The following is an 18,643-nucleotide window of genomic DNA, read 5'->3' on the forward strand; positions in this document are numbered from 1 at the left end:
GTCTACAGCCAAGCACTGAGGTACAATCACATCTGCTCCAACCCCTCAGACAGAGACCAATGCCTACAAGATCTTCACCAAGCATTCTCAAAACTACGATACCCACACAAGGAAATAAAGAAACAAATCAACAGAGCCAGACGTGTACCCAGAAGCCTCCTACTACAAGACAGGCCCAAAAAAGAAACCAACAGAACTCCACTGGCCATCACCTACAGTCCTCAGCTTAAACCTCTCCAACGCATCATCAGTGATCTACAACCCATCCTGGACAATGATCCCTCACTTTCACAGACCTTGGGAGGCAGGCCAGTCCTCGCCCACAGACAACCCGCCAACCTTAAGCATATTCTCACCAGCAACCACGCACCGCACCATAACAACTCTAACTCAGGAACCAACCCATGCAACAAACCTCGATGCCAACTCTGCCCACATATCTACACCAGCAACACCATCACAGGACCTAACCAGATCAGCTACAACATCACCGGCTCATTCACCTGCACGTCCACCAATGTTATATATGCCATCATGTGCCAGCAATGCCCCTCTGCTATGTACATTGGCCAAACTGGACAGTCACTACGCAAGAGGATAAATGGACATGTGTCAGATATCAGGAATGGCAATATACAAAAACCTGTAGGAGAACACTTCAACCTCCCTGGCCACACAATAGCAGATGTAAAGGTAGCCATCTTACAGCAAAAAAACTTCAGGACCAGACTCCAAAGAGAAACTGCTGAGCTCCAGTTCATTTGCAAATTTGACACCATCAGATCAGGATTAAACAAAGACTGTGAATGGCTATCCAACTACAGACGCAGTTTCTCCTCCCTTGGTGTTCACACCTCAACTGCTAGCAGAGCACCTCACCCTCCCTGACTGAACTAACCTCGTTATCTCCATACTGATTTATACCTGCCTCTGGAGATTTCCATTACTTGCATCTGAAGAAGTGAGGTTCTTACCCACGAAAGGTTATGCTCCCAATACTTCTGTTAGTCTTAAAGGTGCCACAGGACCCTCTGTTGCTTTTTACAGATTCAGACTAACACGGCTACCCCTCTGATACTTTATTTGGTTTGAAAGCAAGCTGGGGGAAGGGGGAGGGTGGGTTCCTTACAGAGAATGAGTCAATAAAGGCAGCGGGTTTTCATGAAGGAGAAACAAACAGATATTTCACACTGTAGCCTGGCCAGTCATGAAACTGGTTTTCAAAGCTTCTCTGATGCACAGCGCTTCCTGGTGTGCTCTTCTAATCGCCCTGGTGTCTGGCTGTGTGTAATCAGCAGCCAGGCGATTTGCCTCAGCCTCCCACCCCGCCATAAAGGTCTCCCCCTTACTTTCACAGAGATTGTGGAGCACACGGCAAGCAGAAATAACAATGGGGAGATTGGTTTGGCTGAGGTCTGAGCGAGTCAGTAACGATCGCCAGCAACCTTTTAAATGGCCAAATGCACATTCTACCACCATTCTGCACTTGCTCAACCTGTAGTTGAACAGCTCCTGACTCCTGTCCAGGCTGCCTGTGTATGGCTTCATGAGCCATGGCATTAAGGGGTAGGCTGGGTCCCCAAGAATAACTATTGGCATTTCAACATCCCCAACGGTTATTTTCTGGTCCGGGAAGTAAGTCCCTTGCTGCAGCCCTTTAAACAGAGTAGTGTCCCTGAAGACGCGAGCGTCATGAACCCTTCCCGGCCATCCCACGTTGATGTTGGTGAAACGTCCCTTGTGATCCACAAGTGCTTGCAGCACCATTGAAAAGTACCCCTTGTGGTTTATGTACTGGGTACCCTGGTGCTCCGGTGCCAAGATAGGGATATGGGTTCCATCTATCGCCCCACCACAGTTAGGGAATCCCATTGCAGCAAAGCCATCCACTATGACCTGCACATTTCCCAGAGTCACTACCTTTCGTAGCAGCACCTGAGTGATTGCTTTGGCTACTTGCATCACAGCAGCCCCCACAGTAGATTTGCCCACTCCAAATTGATTTCCGACTGACCGGTAGCTGTCTGGCGTTGCAAGCTTCCACAGGGCTATCGCCACTCGCTTCTCAACTGTGAGGGCTGCTCTCATCTTGGTATTCTGGCGTTTCAGGGCAGGGGACAGCAAGTCACAAAGTTCCATGAAAGTGCCCTTACGCATGGGAAAGTTCCGCAGCCACTGGGAATCATCCCACACCTGCAACACTATGCGGTCCCACCAGTCTGTGCTTGTTTCCCTTGCCCAGAATCGGCGTTCCATGGATAGAACCTGCCCCATTAACAACATGATCTCCAAAGCACCGGGGCCCGCCGTTTGAGAGAATTCTGTGTCCGTGTCCATGTCCATGTCCTCATCACGCTTGTCACTGCGCTGCCACCGCCTCCTCGCCTCGTTTTTCTGATCCTGGCTCAGCATAAACTCCACGAGAACGTGTGAGGTGTTTACAATGTTCATGACTGCTGTCTTGAGCTGAGCGGGCTCCATGCTTGCCGTGGTATGGCGTCTGCAGTGTTCACCCAGGAAAAAAGGTGCGAAATGGTTGTCTGCCGTCCGTTGCTTTCATGCAGGGAGGGAGGGAGGGAGGGGTGAGGCTGTGCCCAGAACCACCTGCGACAATGTTTTTTGTCCCATCAGGCACTGGGATCTCAACCCAGAATTCCAATGGGCGGGGGAGACTGCGGGAACTATGGGATAGCTACCCACAGTGCAATGCTCCAGAAATCGACGCTAGCCCTGATACATGGACGTACACCGCCGAATTAATGTGCTTAGTGTGGCCGCATACATTCGACTTTATACAATCTGTTTCCCAAATTCGAATTATATAAATTCAGATTAATCCTGTAGTGTAGACATACCCTGTCAGTCTCAGGCTCCTGATTTGCCATCGACCCTTCCCCTTTTAGTGCTGGGAGCTAGCCAACCAAAACATCCCCACTGAATGTTAGTAAGGGGGCAACAGTCCCCTTACATTTAGGTTAATCCCTCAGCAGAGAAGTAGCTTTCAGGTTCCAGTCTGAGGAAATAGGAGGAAAGGATGAGTGAGCCTTTCCCCAGCATTCCCAGAGAGACAAGGGATCTGGTGGGTGGGTAATCTGCACATTTAGGCCTGAACTCTCAGACCAGGATGGAGAGGCAGAGCAGAGGAAGAGAGTGGGAGAGCAGCCAGCTAGGTCCAGCAAACGGAGGGCAAAAATTAAGGGCTATATTTCCAAAACAGCTCAGCATGGGGGGTGATGAACGCTGTCAAAAATCTGACAGTAAGTGCCACCCAGAAGTTGCTGACTGATGGGCATTTTTGAAAACCTGGCACTTTTCATTTCCCAAATGGGAGCTGAGCTTTCTGGAAATTTCTGTCCTCAATTGTGGGTGCCAAGCTGTTGGAAATCTGGCCATCAGGGTGGGATTTTCAAAAGCACTTAAGTGATCTAGGCACATAATTCTCATTGCTAGCGTCATTGAGACTTGGTCTCCTCAACAGTTTAGTGGCTTTTGGAAAATCCCACTCTATTTAACCAGCTCAGTGCTGAAACCTCCCAGCCCGGGAGCTGTATCATGGAACACAATGGCGTACAGAGCTCTTTCTCTGTGTAGGTCCCTCATCACTGTGCCATCTGAGCACCTCACAAATGTTAATGGAGGGGGCAGCTCATAGGGAGCAGAGGGTGAGGGGCGGGGAAGGGACGGCTATACTGTACAATGAGCACTAGGGCAGCAGAGGGTGAGGGGTTGGGAAGAGGCAGATATACTGTAGAATGGGCACTAGGGGCAGCAGAGGATGAGGGGTGGGGAAGGGGCGGCAATACAGAGAAGCGTAGGGGTGGGGCCTAGCCAGAGGAGGGTGGGGTCTGTGTCTGAGGTGGGGCAAGAAGGGTAGAGTAGTGGAGGGGCAGAGCTGCGGGCAGGGCTATGTCTGAGTCAGGGAGCTGATGGGCTCAGGCCAGATGCAAAGCGCTGAGGCAGCTCCACTGATGCAGTGGGAAGCGCTGAGGTTGGGTGGGAAGCGAGGGGCTTAAGGGGAAAGTCAGAGGTGGGGGGGCTCTTGTTTAGGCTGGAGGGTGATAGGTTAGCTCGGGCTGAGGGGGAAGCGAGGGGCAGGAGGGCTTGGGCTGAGGCGGGAAGCGAGGGGCAGGGGGGCTTAGGCTGAGGCGGGAAGGGAGAGGCGGGGGGCTCTTGTTTAGGCGGGCGGGTGATAAGTTAGCTCAGGGTGAGGTGGGGGTGAGAGATGGGAACTCAGGCTGAGGTGGGAAGCGAGGGACATGGGGGCTCGGGCTGATGCGGGAAGTGAGAGGTGGGGGGGCTCAGGCAAAGGCAGGTAGCCCTGAGGCGGGTGGTGAGAGACAGGTCACACTGAAGTGGGAGGTTAGAGATGGGGGGGGGGGAGATGAGGTGAGGCACATGGGGCTGTGGCTGAGGTGGGAAGCCAGAGGCAGGAGCAGGAGGTGAGAGAGATGGGGGGATCTCTCTGAGGCAGGAAGTGCTGAGGAGGGGAGGGTGAGAGACAGATGGACTCTAGCAAAGGTGGGGGCACTGAGGAAAGGCCCCAGGGTGAATTACAGGAGATCAGACTGAGGCGGGGCACGCTGAGGAAGGGCCTGGAAATGAGAGATAGGAGCTCTGGGTGAGGTGGGGCAGGGGGGCTCTGGCTGAGGTGGGGTGCGCTCAGGCAGGGGACAACTATGGCTAAGGGAGCCGGGGTGAGCTGTCTTGGGGCTAGAATTTCAAGTTGTCTGCCAACCCGGGAAATACAATGCTGCATCACTGGTTCATGCTCAGTTTGAGTTGGGGACATGGAGTCTGCTCAGAACTGGCTTAAGGCTCCCTTAATGCTCACACACTCTTTCTCTATGATGCACCTTCCAGGACACTGGATATGAGAAGCTGGATATGAGTCAACAGTATGCCCTTGTTGCCAAGAAGGATAACTGTATTTTGGGCTGTATAAGTAGGGGCATTGCCAGCAGATCGAGGGACGTGATCATTCCCCTCTATTCAACATTGGTGAAGCCTCATCTGGAGTACTGTGTCCAGTTTTGGGCCCCCCACTACAGAAGGGATGTGGACAAATTGAAGAGAGTCCAGCAGAGGGCAACGAAAATTATTAGGGGCTGGGGCACATGACTTATGAGGAGAGGCTGAGGGAACTGGGATTATTTAGTCTGCAGAAGAGAAGAGTGAGGGGGATTTGATAGCAGCCTTCAACTACCTGAATGGGGGTTTCCAAAAAGGATGGAGCTAGGCTGTTCTCAGTGGTGGCAGATGACAGAATAAGAAACAATGGTCTCATTGTTTATGAGAAGGTCATGCGTGACAGTATCAAAAGCCTTACTAAAGTCAAGATATACCACATCCACCGCTTCCCCCCATCCACAAGGCTTGTTACCCTGTCAAAGAAAGCTATCAGGTTGGTTTAACACATTTGGAATGTCAGGGATTGGAAATTTACATGGATAATGTTCAGAGTTATCCTAATTAATGACAACCAACATTCTGGAAATGATACTAAACCTCATGCTTCAGGGCTTGAGCCAATCTCTAAGTATTAGAGATCCAGGTGAGAGCTATATGGGGGGCAGATTATCCCACCTCTGCCTCCTGTGGCGTTCTTACACCTTCCTCTTAAACATCTGGGTCTGGCCACTGTCAGGATATTGGACTAGATGGACCATGTGTCTGATCCAGTCTGGCAATTCCTATGTTCCTATGGAAACAGAACATTGTGCTTCCCACCTCTCTGGTGGCTTACCACTAGTTCTCCCAGTCTGGTACTTTCTGTTCCTTTGGGAGAGGCAGGAATCTCTCAGAAATGAGAATCCAACAAACAGAATGGTCAGGCAACCCACAGGGCACATCCCAGGAATGACACTGGAACTATAGAGAAGCTATTGCAATAGCTATTAGGATACAGACCTGAGGGCTGTTGCATGGAAAATATGTGAAGTTAGTTCATGATGCAACAGCATTAGAGAGAATCACAGCTACACTTGTCAGAGACGTCATACAGAGAAGTACCCTGCCCAGCCCAGCTCCCACGCACTGGCAATAACCCACCTTTCACCCTTAGGGTTCTGGGCTGAAAGTACTGTGTGGGGGAAGGTCCTTGCATGCTAGTCCTGCTCCTGACGTATGGGCTGAGATCCCTAAAAGGAGGATTCCGGCATGTTGTGTGTGGTCACCTCTGCTCCAGGACTGATGTATATAATGTAAAAACAAACAAGTTATGCTAAGAAATTACCCAGACTCCACATCACTGGTTTTCCAATGGGAAATCAAATCAATCTGCAAAACCCTGAATTCTGCTACCGCTCAGCAGAAGGGTGAGAATATTGTTAAATAAATCAACATTAGTAATGACTGATAACATCAAAGTTCCTTGGGAGAAATATTTCCATTGGGGGTGTGAGTAGCAGAGAGAGATTCTTTCATCCAAATCTTTCACTTGCAAACTATGGATTAAATTTACTTTACATTCAGTTTCCTGTGTGTCTGTTAAACTGTGGGGCTTCATCACCCAATCTGGCAGGCCTGAGTCATCTTAGCCATTGTTTCTTATGCAATTGTTCCACTGAAGGCAATGGGACAATTGACATGAGCAAAGATTGCTGAGTAGCCTCAGTCTCTGCATGGCCAAGCACTCCAGGGACGCTGCATTACATTTCAGCCATGCAGAGCAATGACCTCATACAGCTGGTAGCAGAAAGGCAATTCCTCTGGGCGTGGGAGGTTGGTTGCATCAGGACAGTTGTTTGTACTGTCTGCACAGAAAACACAGCGCTAACTCCCCAGGCTCAACCTCTTCAGAGGTGGAATCAAGGGAAATGCAGTCTTCCATGGAGAAGGATACAAATATGAGGACTCTGCGCTTTGTAAATGGAGGGGGAAGAGCATGTTCTAAGACAAATCGCAGCAGCTGCTCATCCATTCAGGTAAATGCAGGTGTCTTCACTGAACAGATCCAGTTTCTACTGAATGATGAGACCCAAAAACCTCAGTGGTGGAAACCGAGTCCTGGCCGCCAAACCCTGAGAAATAAGAGGTCATCACTCGAAGCTTGAGCTGTCCTGTGGTTACAGGTGAGCACCCTCTTCCTGATTGCGTTTCTATACCACCTTCCAAACAGGGGCACGAATGTGCTTTGTGAAAATTGTTGGCAGTGTTGTTGTAACCGTGTTGGTCCCAGGATATTAGAGAGACAAGGTGGGTGAGGTGATATCTTTTACTGGACCAAGTTCTGTTGGAGAGAGACACAAGTTTTCTAGCTCTCAAAAGCTTGTCCCTCTCACCAGCAGAAGTTGGTCCAATAAAAGATATTACCTCACTCACCTTGTCTCTGTGAATATTAGCAGTTTTAGCCTCACCTTCCCACACCAGTGCCAGTCGGTGTTAATAGCACCATTTAACAATAGGGAAATTGAGATATATGTCTTGTGAAAGGTTCTCAGCTAAGGATCTGGCTCAGGATAACTAGGGTGAAGCCTGAAATAGAATAATGGAAATCAAAACTAAGTGAAGCTGATAAAAAGGAACATTAAAATGGCATGTTAGGTGGGTAAAGTGTAAGAATGAAATTAGGAGGATGAGAGGGAATTTGAAGAACAAATGGTTTTAGTTAAAAGTAAATAACAAAAACTGTTTCACTATATCTCAGTCAGGCAGGTTGCAAGAGAATCCATCAGTCAGCTGAACCCCGGGAATAAACAAGATATAGACATTGCAGAGGTGCTATGGTTGAGATTTTTAAAGCCGCCTAGGAATTGGGTGTCCTAATCTCCTATTAGAATTAATGTCGCAATCCTATAGACAGTTTGACAACCTCTTCTCAAATGATTTGTTTGTATCGATCTTCACCAAAAAGTGTTACGAAGTAATCTGCGCCAGGTCAACTTTTTTCAGGAAACAGCCTGTCAGAGGCTGAAATATCAAAAGAGTAGATTCTTGAACTAACTGGAATTTGGGGTTTCTCTCTATCACTTTAGGAGAACGTAGTAATATAGGAATTGCCAGATTAGACCAGACCCAAGGGCCATCCTGTCCAGTATAATTCTCCGAGAGTGAGCAGGACTAGATGTTTCAGAGGCAAATGTAAGAACACTGCAATAGCAGTACTGGGATAATCTCCCCTCACATATGTCCTGTTGGTCTATAATAGTTAGTTTTGGAATGGATATTAAACCTCATGTTTTGGGGGTTAAGCCAATCTCTATTGTTGCCATTAATTATGATAACTCTGGATATTTATATGGCTATCAGGAACATCCAATCTCTTCTGGAATCTAGTTAAGTCCTTCATATCAAGGACTTCCTGTGGCAGTGAGTGTGATGCTCCCAATGGAGATGCAAGAGTATGAGTGCCAAACTCAGGACAGACAGTTACAAACCAGGGCACAAACCCCTCATTGGTTGTCAGGTCTAAACTTAGATTTCACCAACCAACTGCACCGAGTACAAACTCCTCAGGCACTTAAACAGCCTTGACAGAGTCTCCCCAGAAAGTCCCCTTGGTTGTGCCGGTCTGTCCTGCCCCCCAGGTGAGCGTATCTGTGGTACATGACCCCTTACGCCAAGAATCACAGCAATATTCAGGTTACTCCTGACTTCCCCCAGGTCAATTGCACTTTAGGTCTCACACCAAAGATGACACTTGGAGCCAATCCTATAGTGAACTACTGTATAGGAAGATTTATTAAATAGGAAAAGGAAATGAGAGTTATTTGCAAGGTTAAAGCAAGAAAACAGACCCATGAATGAGTCACAGTCTCAGGTTTCAAAAGGTAATACAGGCTTCTCTCAGCAGCAAGCTGTATTTGACCTTTAGGGCTAACCCAGGCTAAGCAGCTGGGGAGCTCTTGCAAATGCCTAGAAACGCCCTGCCCCGAGCATCCAAGCAGCCTAGAGATCCCTAGTTCCTTTTGTTTGGGGTTTTTATCCCTCTCCTGCCATCTGCTCTCAGCTGCAAACTCAATCCACTCGCATGACTCATCTTCATAGGGAGGAGAGCAGAACAATAAGTATCTAGTCCTTTTGTTGATTGTTTCTCAATCCAGTTGTAGGGAGATTCCAGTTGCAATATCCACCCATAGCCCACCCGGTATTAGGGTGACCAGATGTCCCAATTTTATAGGGACAGTCCTGATATTTGGGGCTTTGTCTTACCCCCCATTCCCTGTCCTGATTTTTCACACTTGCTATCTGGTCATCCTAACTGGTAATGATGGGTTTCCTTTTTCAGGAGAGGCTTAATGTCTGTGGAAGAGCAACTCTTCACACTCATTAACGTCCCTCTCCTGTGTGGAGGTTCATACTCACAGAAGCTCACTACAACCACTCAAATGTTAAATTACAATATGGAACAGACATTACAGGGGAGATTAATGCAAGCAGCTACTGAAAAGCATTCAACAGAGTCCAAACATTAAACACTTCCTTATAATTCTAGTACCCATTTTATCAATATTAACCCACAAGTGAGTGAGTCTGATTCCACCTTTGTATCTCTTAGTGTCCTGCTGAGACAGGGAGGACCTTGGCATGAGCTAGCCCTTGATCTGCCAGCATCACAGTGAGTGCCACAGTTTAATTACACATTGGATGAACAAGTACTTAGTTTTCTAGATTTTAAGTTGCCCACCTTTAAATTTTGTTGTATGTCCCCCTTATTCTTGGAGTAAGGGGCAGGGAAAACAGAAGTTCACCATTCTACCTCTCCCAGTTTCTGCAGAAAGAGGAGCGACAAGAACCTTAGCTGAGAATCCTGAGTCCTGGCCGCCGAACCCTGAGAAATAAGAGCTCATCACTTCAAGCTTGGGCTGTCCTGTGGTTACAGGTGAGCACCGTCTTCCTGACTGCATTTCTATATCACCTTCTAAACAGAGGCATGAATTTGCTTTGTGAATATTAGAGGGACAAGGTGGGTGAGGTAATATCTTTTATTGGACCAACTTGTCATGGTGAATGAGAGAAGCTTTTGAGCTACACAGAGCTCTTCTTCAGGTGAATATTAAGAGTTTTAGCCTCACCTTCCCACCGCAGTGTCAGTCAGCGTTCATAGCACCTTTTCACAGAGATGGAGCATGAGATCCATTTCTTGTTACAGGGTCCTCAGTTGAGGATCTGTCTCACTGACACAAATGGCACTACTTTGATTTACACCAGCTGAGGATCTGGCTCAGTGTGAGCCCCAATCATAGAATCATAGAATCGAAGAACTGGAAGGGACCTTGAGAGATCATCTAGTCCAGTCCTCTTCACTCAAGGCAGGACTAAGTATTATCTTCACCATCCCTGACAGGTGTTTGTCCAACCTGCTCTTAAAAATCTCCAATGATGGAGATTGCACAACCTCCCTAGACAATTTATTCCAGTGCTTAACCACTCTGACAGTTAGGAAGTTTTTCCTAATGTCCAACCTACACTATCCTTGCTGCAATTTAAGCCCATTGCTTCTTGTCCTATCCTCCGAGGTTAAGGAGAATATGTTTTCTCTCTCCTCCTTGTAACAACCTTTATTGTACTTGAAAACAGATATCATGTTCCCTCTCAGTCTTCTCTTCTCCAGACTGAAAAAATTGGGTTTGTTTAATCTTCCCTCATAGGTCATGTTTTCTAGACCTTTAATCATTTTTGTTGCTCTTCTCTGGACTTTCACCAATTTGTCCACATCTTTCCTGAAATGTGGCGCCCAGAACTGGACACAATACTCCAGTTGAGGCCTAATCAGCATGGAGTAGAGCGGAAGAATTACTTCTCCTGTCTTGCTTACAACACTCCTGCTAATAGATCCCAGAATTACGTTTGCTTTTTTTTGCAACAGTGTTACACTGTTGACTCATATTTAGCATGTGATCCACTATGACCCCCAGATCCGTTTCCGCAGTACTCCTTCCTTCCGCAGTCATTTCCCATTTTGTATGTGTGCAACTGATTGTTCCTTCCTAAGTGGAGTACTTTGCATTTGTCCTTATTGAATTTCATCCTATTTACTTCAGACCATTTCTCCAGTTTGTTCTGATCATTTTGAATTTTAATCCTATCCTTCAAAGCACTCGCAACCCCTCCGGGCTTGGTATCATCCGCAAACTTTATAAGCGTACTCTCTATGCCATTATCTAAATCATTGATGAAGATATGGAACAGAACTGGACCCAGAACCGATCCCTGCGGGACCCTACTCGTTATGCCCTTCAAGCATGACTGTGAACCACTGATAACTACTCTCTGGGAAAAGTTTTCCAATCAGTTATGCACCCACCTTATAATAGCTCCATCTAGGTTGTATTTCCCCAGTTTGTTTATGAGAAGGTCATGTGAGACAGTATCAAAAGCCTTACTAAAGTCAAGATATACCACATCTATCACTTACCCCCCCTATCCACAAGGCTTGTTACCCTGTCAAAGAAAACTATCAGGTTGGTTTGACACGATTTGTTCTTGACAAATCCATGCTGACTTTTGCTTATCACCTAATTATCTTCTAGGTGTTTGCAAATTGATTGCTTAATTATTTGCTCCATTATCTTTCTGGGTACAGAAGTTAAGCTGACTGGTCTGTAATTCCCCAGGTTGTCCTTATTTTCCTTTTTATAGATGGGCACTATATTAGCCATTTTCCAGTCTTCTGGAATGTCTCCTGTCCTCCATGACATTTCAATGGGGTGGCGAGTGGTGATAGAGTCTTACTAGCCCGGATCACACATGCCAGATTACTTCTAAATTCTGAGTTCAGGGACAGCATCTTCCTGATATTCCTAGTGATCTACATGGCAACCGTGGCCGGGAACACCCTCATCGTGGTGCTCGTTGTGCCTGATCAGCACCTTCATACCCCCATGTATTTCTTCCTGTGGAATTTGTCCTGCTTGGAGACCTGCTACACCTCAATCATCCTGCAAAGGATGCAGACCAGTCTCCTGACTGGGGACAAAACCATCTCAGTCAGTGGCTGCATCACACAACTGTATTTCTTTGGTTCTCTGGCATGTACAGAATGCTATCTCCTAGCAGCGATGTCTTATGATCAGTATTTAGCAATACATGAACCCCTGAACTATTCAACTCTTATGAATACCAGGTTTTACCTCCAATTGGCTTATGGCTCCAGTTAAATGTTGGGTTTTTTTGGCTATTACCATCTTTGTCTTATTGCTATCACAGTTAATATTCTGTGGCCCAAATGAAATTGACCATTTCTATTGTGATGTCATCCCACTGATGGAACTCTCCTACAGTGACACCCACTAAGTCATATTGGTGGATTTCATATTAGTCTCTGTATTCACCCTGCCTCCATTCCTACTAACCATGACATCCTACATGTGTATCATCACCACCATCCTGAGAATCCCTTCCACCACTGGAAGACAAAAGGCCTTTTCCACCTGCTCCTCTCACCTCATTGTGGTGACAATTTTCTATGGAACCATAATGATTGTCTACCTGCTACCGAAACGTGATACACTGAGAGACCTGAACAAAGTGTTCTCTCTTTGCTACACAGTTCTGACTCCCCTGGTAAACTCCCTCATCTACAGCCTGAGAAACAGAGAGGTCAAGGAAGCCTTTAGCAAAGCAGTCAGTAAATGTGGCTTTCACAAAAACTTGCAGATACACCTACATAATAATGTAACATGAGGTTTTCAAGACTGCCTGGGTGATTTGAGCAATCAGCCCCCATTAAAATTAAGTTGAAAACTCTCTTTGTAAATCTCAGCACTCAGTGTTGTCCATCTCAGTGGAAGGACCAGGGAGGGAGGTGGCCATAAGAAGGTTCCCATCATGGAGTTATTAATTGGGCACTAGGCAGAATGGAGACAAAATTTTAATGAATTTTTTAGATCTGTGAAAAAGCCATCTATGATCAAAATAAATGTTTGGAAAATAAAAATAGTAACTCCTGGTGCAGCATATGTGGGGACGTAAGCCTGGGAAATCTGCCACCCCTGAAATTGGACTCATTGCCAGTATAGCCCTCTGCAGATCAACCACCTTCACTGCGCTCCCAGGCCAGACGCAAACAACTAGGCCCCAGCAGTGACCTCTGGACACTTCACCAGGAACAGCTTTATAGCTCTTACCTGGGCTACGCCCAGCTGTGACCAGCTCCGGCAAAGCAACTGCTCCAGGCTCACTGGGCCCTTTGAGGCTGGGAGGTTGGGCAACCACAGAGAAGTAGATGCACACGCCAGGTCCACTGGGACTGTCCAGACCTACCTGGGGTTTTGCCAGGGCACACATAGAACTGAGGCCAATTCTGCAGTTGGGTCTGTCAAACGGTCCCTGACGAGGGACTCTTCCTGCAGCCCTTCAGGGCAGCAGCTGCTCTTCTGCCACCAACTGTACAGAGCAGTTCAAAGGGAGGGGACCTGTTTCAATGAGTGTCCCCAAAACTCACTGCAACAAGCACATGTCTCGAGAGGGCTAGTTCTCAGGGCCCAGTGTCTAGTCAGCCCCAGGTGCCTTACTCAGCTCTGCTACATGCAGGGCCCTCTCCTCGGGGCATGATGCAACCTATGGTGAGAGGAAGCAGCTGCCACCTACCAATGGGCAGAACCTCTGTGATGCCTAACATGGCAGTGCTGGCTCAGTCACTGGGAGCACGTCAGGGCTTGGCCAGAGGTAGGGGACCTGGGCAATGGTGAGAACGGTAGGGCTCCAACACTGTGGAAATGATTTTCCAAGGGACCTAATGGAGTTAGGCACCCAAATCACTTTGAAATGGGAGTTGGACTCTTAACTTCCTTAGACGCCTCTGAGAATCTCACCCTGGAGAGCAATGGGAATTCTGTCACTGTAGATTCAATCGATGCATTTCCATTGGAAGCAGACCCCACATCAACACAAATGCAGTGGATGGATAGGAAACCCCTGCTAATACTTTGAAAGCCACTGCTTTTGTACGTGCTCTCGTAGCCACTAATGTTGCAATCATGATGTTGTGTGATTTGGTTCCTAGCGGCTATAATTTGGAACAGTGCACACCTAGCAGTAGGTAAGAAATGAGGAGAGATGAGATTATGCTGTCTAGGGCCACTAGAGGGCAGAGGAATGGGAAAGGTGTAGTGGTGCTGCCCAATGGACAGCAGCCAAAGTGGAAGGGCAAGAAAGGAGATGTTATGTTGCCAAATGACCAACCGAGGGAAGTGGAAAGGGAGGTGAAGCTGTATCATGGTGTATAAGTGGTGAGTAAAGAGGACTGAAGAGAAAAGGACCTTGATGCCTTCTAATGAACTGTGGATAGTAGCAGATGTTAAGTAGTGAGAAATGGGCTGTTATACTAAATAATGGGCACCAGGTGACATAAGAGCTAAGAATGGGAAAGCAAAAAGAAGAATGCACTATAGGATAGCAGAGTAACAGGCTGTCATGCTGGGAAATGGACACTAGATGGCAGCAGAGTACAGGAAGTGAGGGAGGGGGGAGGTCAGAAATACTGACTAGTGACCAATAGATTTCAGCGGCCAATATACTAATGGGAAAGTTATACTGTAAAACTGCCACTAGGCAGCAGCATGGTGTAAGGGTGAGATATGAGCAACTATTTTCAGAAATACCCACTAGATGGCAGCATATCTTGAATACTAATAAAGGGGCGGTGCAAGTACAGGAGAACCTCAGAGTTACAAACACCCCAGGAACTGAGGTTGTCCGTAACTCTGAAATGTTTGTAACTGAACAAAATGTTATGGTGGTTCTTTCAAAAGTTTACAACTGAACATTGACTTAATACAGCTTTGAAATTTTACTATGCAGAAGAAAAATGCTGCTATTAACCATCTTAATTTAAATGAAACAAGAACAGAAATAGTTTCCTTACCTTGTCAAATCTTTTTTTTTTTTAACGTTCCCTTTATTTTTTTTAGTAGTTTACGTTTAACACAGTACTGTACTGTATTGGCTTTTAATTTTTTTTTTTTTTTTTTTTTTGGTCTTTACTGCTGCCTGATTGCGTAGTTCTGGTTCCAAATGAGGTGTGTGATTGACCGGTCAGTTCGTACCTCTGATGTTTGTAACTCTGAGGTTCTACTGTACATTATTACTGGCCATCACCTTGGACAGGCATCTTCCAAAACATGTAAGCTGGTGTTTGTCCATGATCTAAAATATTTTCCACAAAGGATCATTAGACTAAAAAATTATATACAATAGACTTGTATAATTACAAGTCACACAGAGCATTGTTAGCTACAAAGCTTTGAAGGCACAAAATGAACCAAGTGGGAGAAAGGTTGAAGTGGGATCATATTGAAAAGCATGAAGAAAGAATACAAATATGAGAGAGCATTTACATTTATTAAATCGAAGGGAAAGCCCATTTTCCAAAGGTAGATCACATGCACCAGCTCATCCCTTCAGGTAACTGCAGGTCTCTTTAATGAGAAAGTCCCGTTTCTGCAGAATGATGAAAGACAAGAACCTCAGTGGAACCGGAGTCCTGTCTCCCAAACCCTAAAGAGCTCTGTGTAATCGAAAACTTGTCTCTCACCATCAGAAGTTGGTCCAATAAAAGGTATTACCTCACCCACCTTGTCTCAAACCCTAAGAAATGAATTGAGACTTCTGGAACTTTGCTCTGAACTCTACAGGCTGAAATTTTAAGCCTAAATGTAATCAGGACAGGAAGGGGATTTTCCAAATATTTCTGGAATTAATTCATGAGACTTGATTAACTTTTAACTCTATGTTCTTCCAATTCAATTGCACAGCTTGTTTTATTGTTCCTGGACTCAAACCATGGCAGACAGAGACTGGGGAAACCAAATGGCAATCACAGAATTCATCATCCTGGGATTCGGGGATCTCCCTGACCTGCAAATTCTTCTCTTCCAAGTGATCTACATGGCAACCGTGGCTGGGAACACCCTCATCGTGGTGCTCATTGTGGCTGACCAGCACCTTCACACCCCCATGTACTTCTTCCTGGGGAATTTGTCCTGCCTGGAGACCTGTTACACCTCAACCATCCTGCCCAGGTTGCTGGCCAGTCTCCTGACTGGGGACAAAACCATCTCAGTCAGTGGCTGCTTCACGCAACTGTATTTCTGTGGTTCTCTGGCATGTACAGAATGCTATCTCCTAGCAGCGATGTCTTATGATCAGTATTTAGCGATATGTAAACCCCTGCACTATTCAACTCTTATGAATATCAGGTTTTGCCTCCAATTGGCTACTGGGTCATGGTTAAATGGTTGTTTGGTTTTAATTATCTTAATCTCATTCCTATCACAGTTATTATTCTGTGGCCCGAATGAAATTGACCATTTCTATTGTGACTCCATCCCACTCATGGAACTCTCCTGCAGTGACACCCACCAGGTCATATTGCTGGATTTCATAATAGTCTCTGTATTCACCCTGCCTCCATTCCTACTAACCCTGACTTCCTACATGTGTATCATTGCCACCATCCTGAGAATCCATTCCACCACTGGGAGACAAAAGGCCTTTTCCACCTGCTCCTCTCACCTCATTGTGGTGACAATTTTCTATGGAACCATAATGATTGTTTACATGCTACCAAAACGTGATACACTGAGAGACCTGAAGAAAGTGCTCTCTCTTTTCTACACTGTCCTGACTCCCTTGGTAAACCCCCTCATCTACAGCCTGAGAAACAGAGAGGTCAAGGAAGCCTTTAGCAAAGCAGTCAGTAAATGTGGCTTTCACAAAAATGTGCAGAGATTACAAGATAATAACTTAGCCTGAGGTTTTCAAAGCTGTCCGGGTGATTTAAGCAATCAGCCCCCATTAAAATTAAGTTGAAAAGTCCCAGTGAAAATCTCAGCACTCAGTGTTGTCTATCTCAGTGGAAGGACCAGGGAGGGAGGTGGCCATAACCAGGTTCCCATCATGGAGTTATTAATTGGGCACTAGGCAGAATGGAAACAAAATTTTAACCAATTTTTAGATCTGTAAAAAAGCCATTTTTGATCAAAATAAATGTTTGGACAATAAAAATAGTAACTCCTTGTGCAGCATAGATGGGGACATAAGCCTGGGAAATCTGCCACCCCTGAAATTGTGCTTATTACCATCATAGCCCTCTGCAAACCAACCACTTTCACTACACTCACACAGGCTGGATGCAAAGAACCAGGCCCTAGCAGAATAAAGACTGGGAGTTGATGGATCATTACACAAAGTAAAAACTATTTCCCCATGCTAATTTTTCCCCTATGGTTACTCACACCTACTTGTCAACTGTTGGAAATGGGCCATCCTGATTATCATTACAAAAGGTTTTTTTTCTCCTGCTGATAATAGCCCACCTTAATTGATTACTCTTGTTATAGTTGGTATGGCAACACCCATTTTTTCATGTTCTCTGTGTGTATATATATCTTGCTACTGTATTTTCCACTGCATGCATCAGATGAAGTGGGTTTTAGCCCATGAAAGCTAATGCCCAAATAAATTTGTTAGTCTCTAAGGTTACGTCTACACTACTCGCCGGATTGGCGGGTAGTGATCGATCTATTGGGGATCGATTTATCGCGTCTAGTGTAGACGCAGTTAAATCAATCCCCGATCGCTTTGCCATCGACTCCGGAACTCCACCACGGCGAGAGGCGTAAGCGGAGTCGGCTATTCTCGTAGCTGAAGTTGCATATCATAGATCGATCCCCCCCCACACACACCAGTGTAGACCACGCCTAAGGTGCCACAAGTACTCCTTGTTCTTTCTGTCTACACAGTGGCTGAGTGGGCTAAGGTGCCAGATCCAAGGGTCTGTCTTCCTTTCACTTGGGTGTTCTGGGAAGAGGGGGTTTAAATCCCACCCATGATACTTCCCTTTTTCTCTACCTGAGGAAATGGCCTCATTTCAATCTCCCTTGCTATCTGAAAGCATCTGCTTCAGCATGTTTAATTTTTAAAATATATATTGTTTCATGCTTTAAAAAAAAATTACATGGTTTTCTAGTTAGCACAAATGAAACAGAAGAGAGGAAAACTGCTGGCTGGGAGCTAAATCTGCAGAACTAAGGGTTGGTATTCTTCTACGCTCATATTTGTTATGTAGCTGGCAATCTTCCAAATGATGGTCATTCCTTCCCTCAACATGTAGGCTAATTGCTTCCTTTAGATCTTAGGTTTCAGAGTAGCAGCCGTGTTAGTCTGTATCCGCAAAAATAACAGGAGTACTTGTGGCACCTTAGAGACTAACAAATTTATTAGAGCATAAGCTTTCGTGGGCTACAACCCACTTCTTCGGATGCATCCGAAGAAGTGGGTTGTAGCCCACGAAAGCTTATGCTCTAATAAATTTGTTAGTCTCTAAGGTGCCACAAGTACTCCTGTTATTTTTTCTTTAGATCTTAAAGTCTCATGAAAGGAGAAACTAATGAGGAAGAAAACGTAATAGCTACAGTTGGAGTTAGAAACCAACACTGCTTCTGCTGGGTTTCAAGTCAGTGACCTTTTGCATATCAGGCAAACACATTAACCACTCTACTACAGAAACCAGCTACTGCCACTTTCTGGGCCCTTCTCTAAGGCTTTCTTAGTAGCCACTGCTCACATCCACTCCACTTTTCCATGGACAGTTCCCTGACAGCTCCTAGCAACCCATTACAAGACAAGAAACCCAAATGCAGTAAAATCAAGGGAAAGTTTTTCACCACAGGTTTCACTGACTGGGAAGAGACCTTTAAAA

At 46.0% G+C, this 18,643-nt stretch overlaps 1 pseudogene; it reads left to right on the plus strand.

Moving 5' to 3' along the window:
* Positions 1-15,670: 15,670 nt before the first annotated feature.
* On the plus strand, positions 15,671-16,690 carry LOC135887517 (olfactory receptor 6N1-like; annotated as a pseudogene).
* The last annotated feature ends 1,953 nt before the right edge of the window (positions 16,691-18,643 follow it).

Source organism: Emys orbicularis, chromosome 13 (assembly GCF_028017835.1).
Source record: "Emys orbicularis isolate rEmyOrb1 chromosome 13, rEmyOrb1.hap1, whole genome shotgun sequence".
Taxonomy (NCBI): domain Eukaryota; kingdom Metazoa; phylum Chordata; order Testudines; family Emydidae; genus Emys; species Emys orbicularis.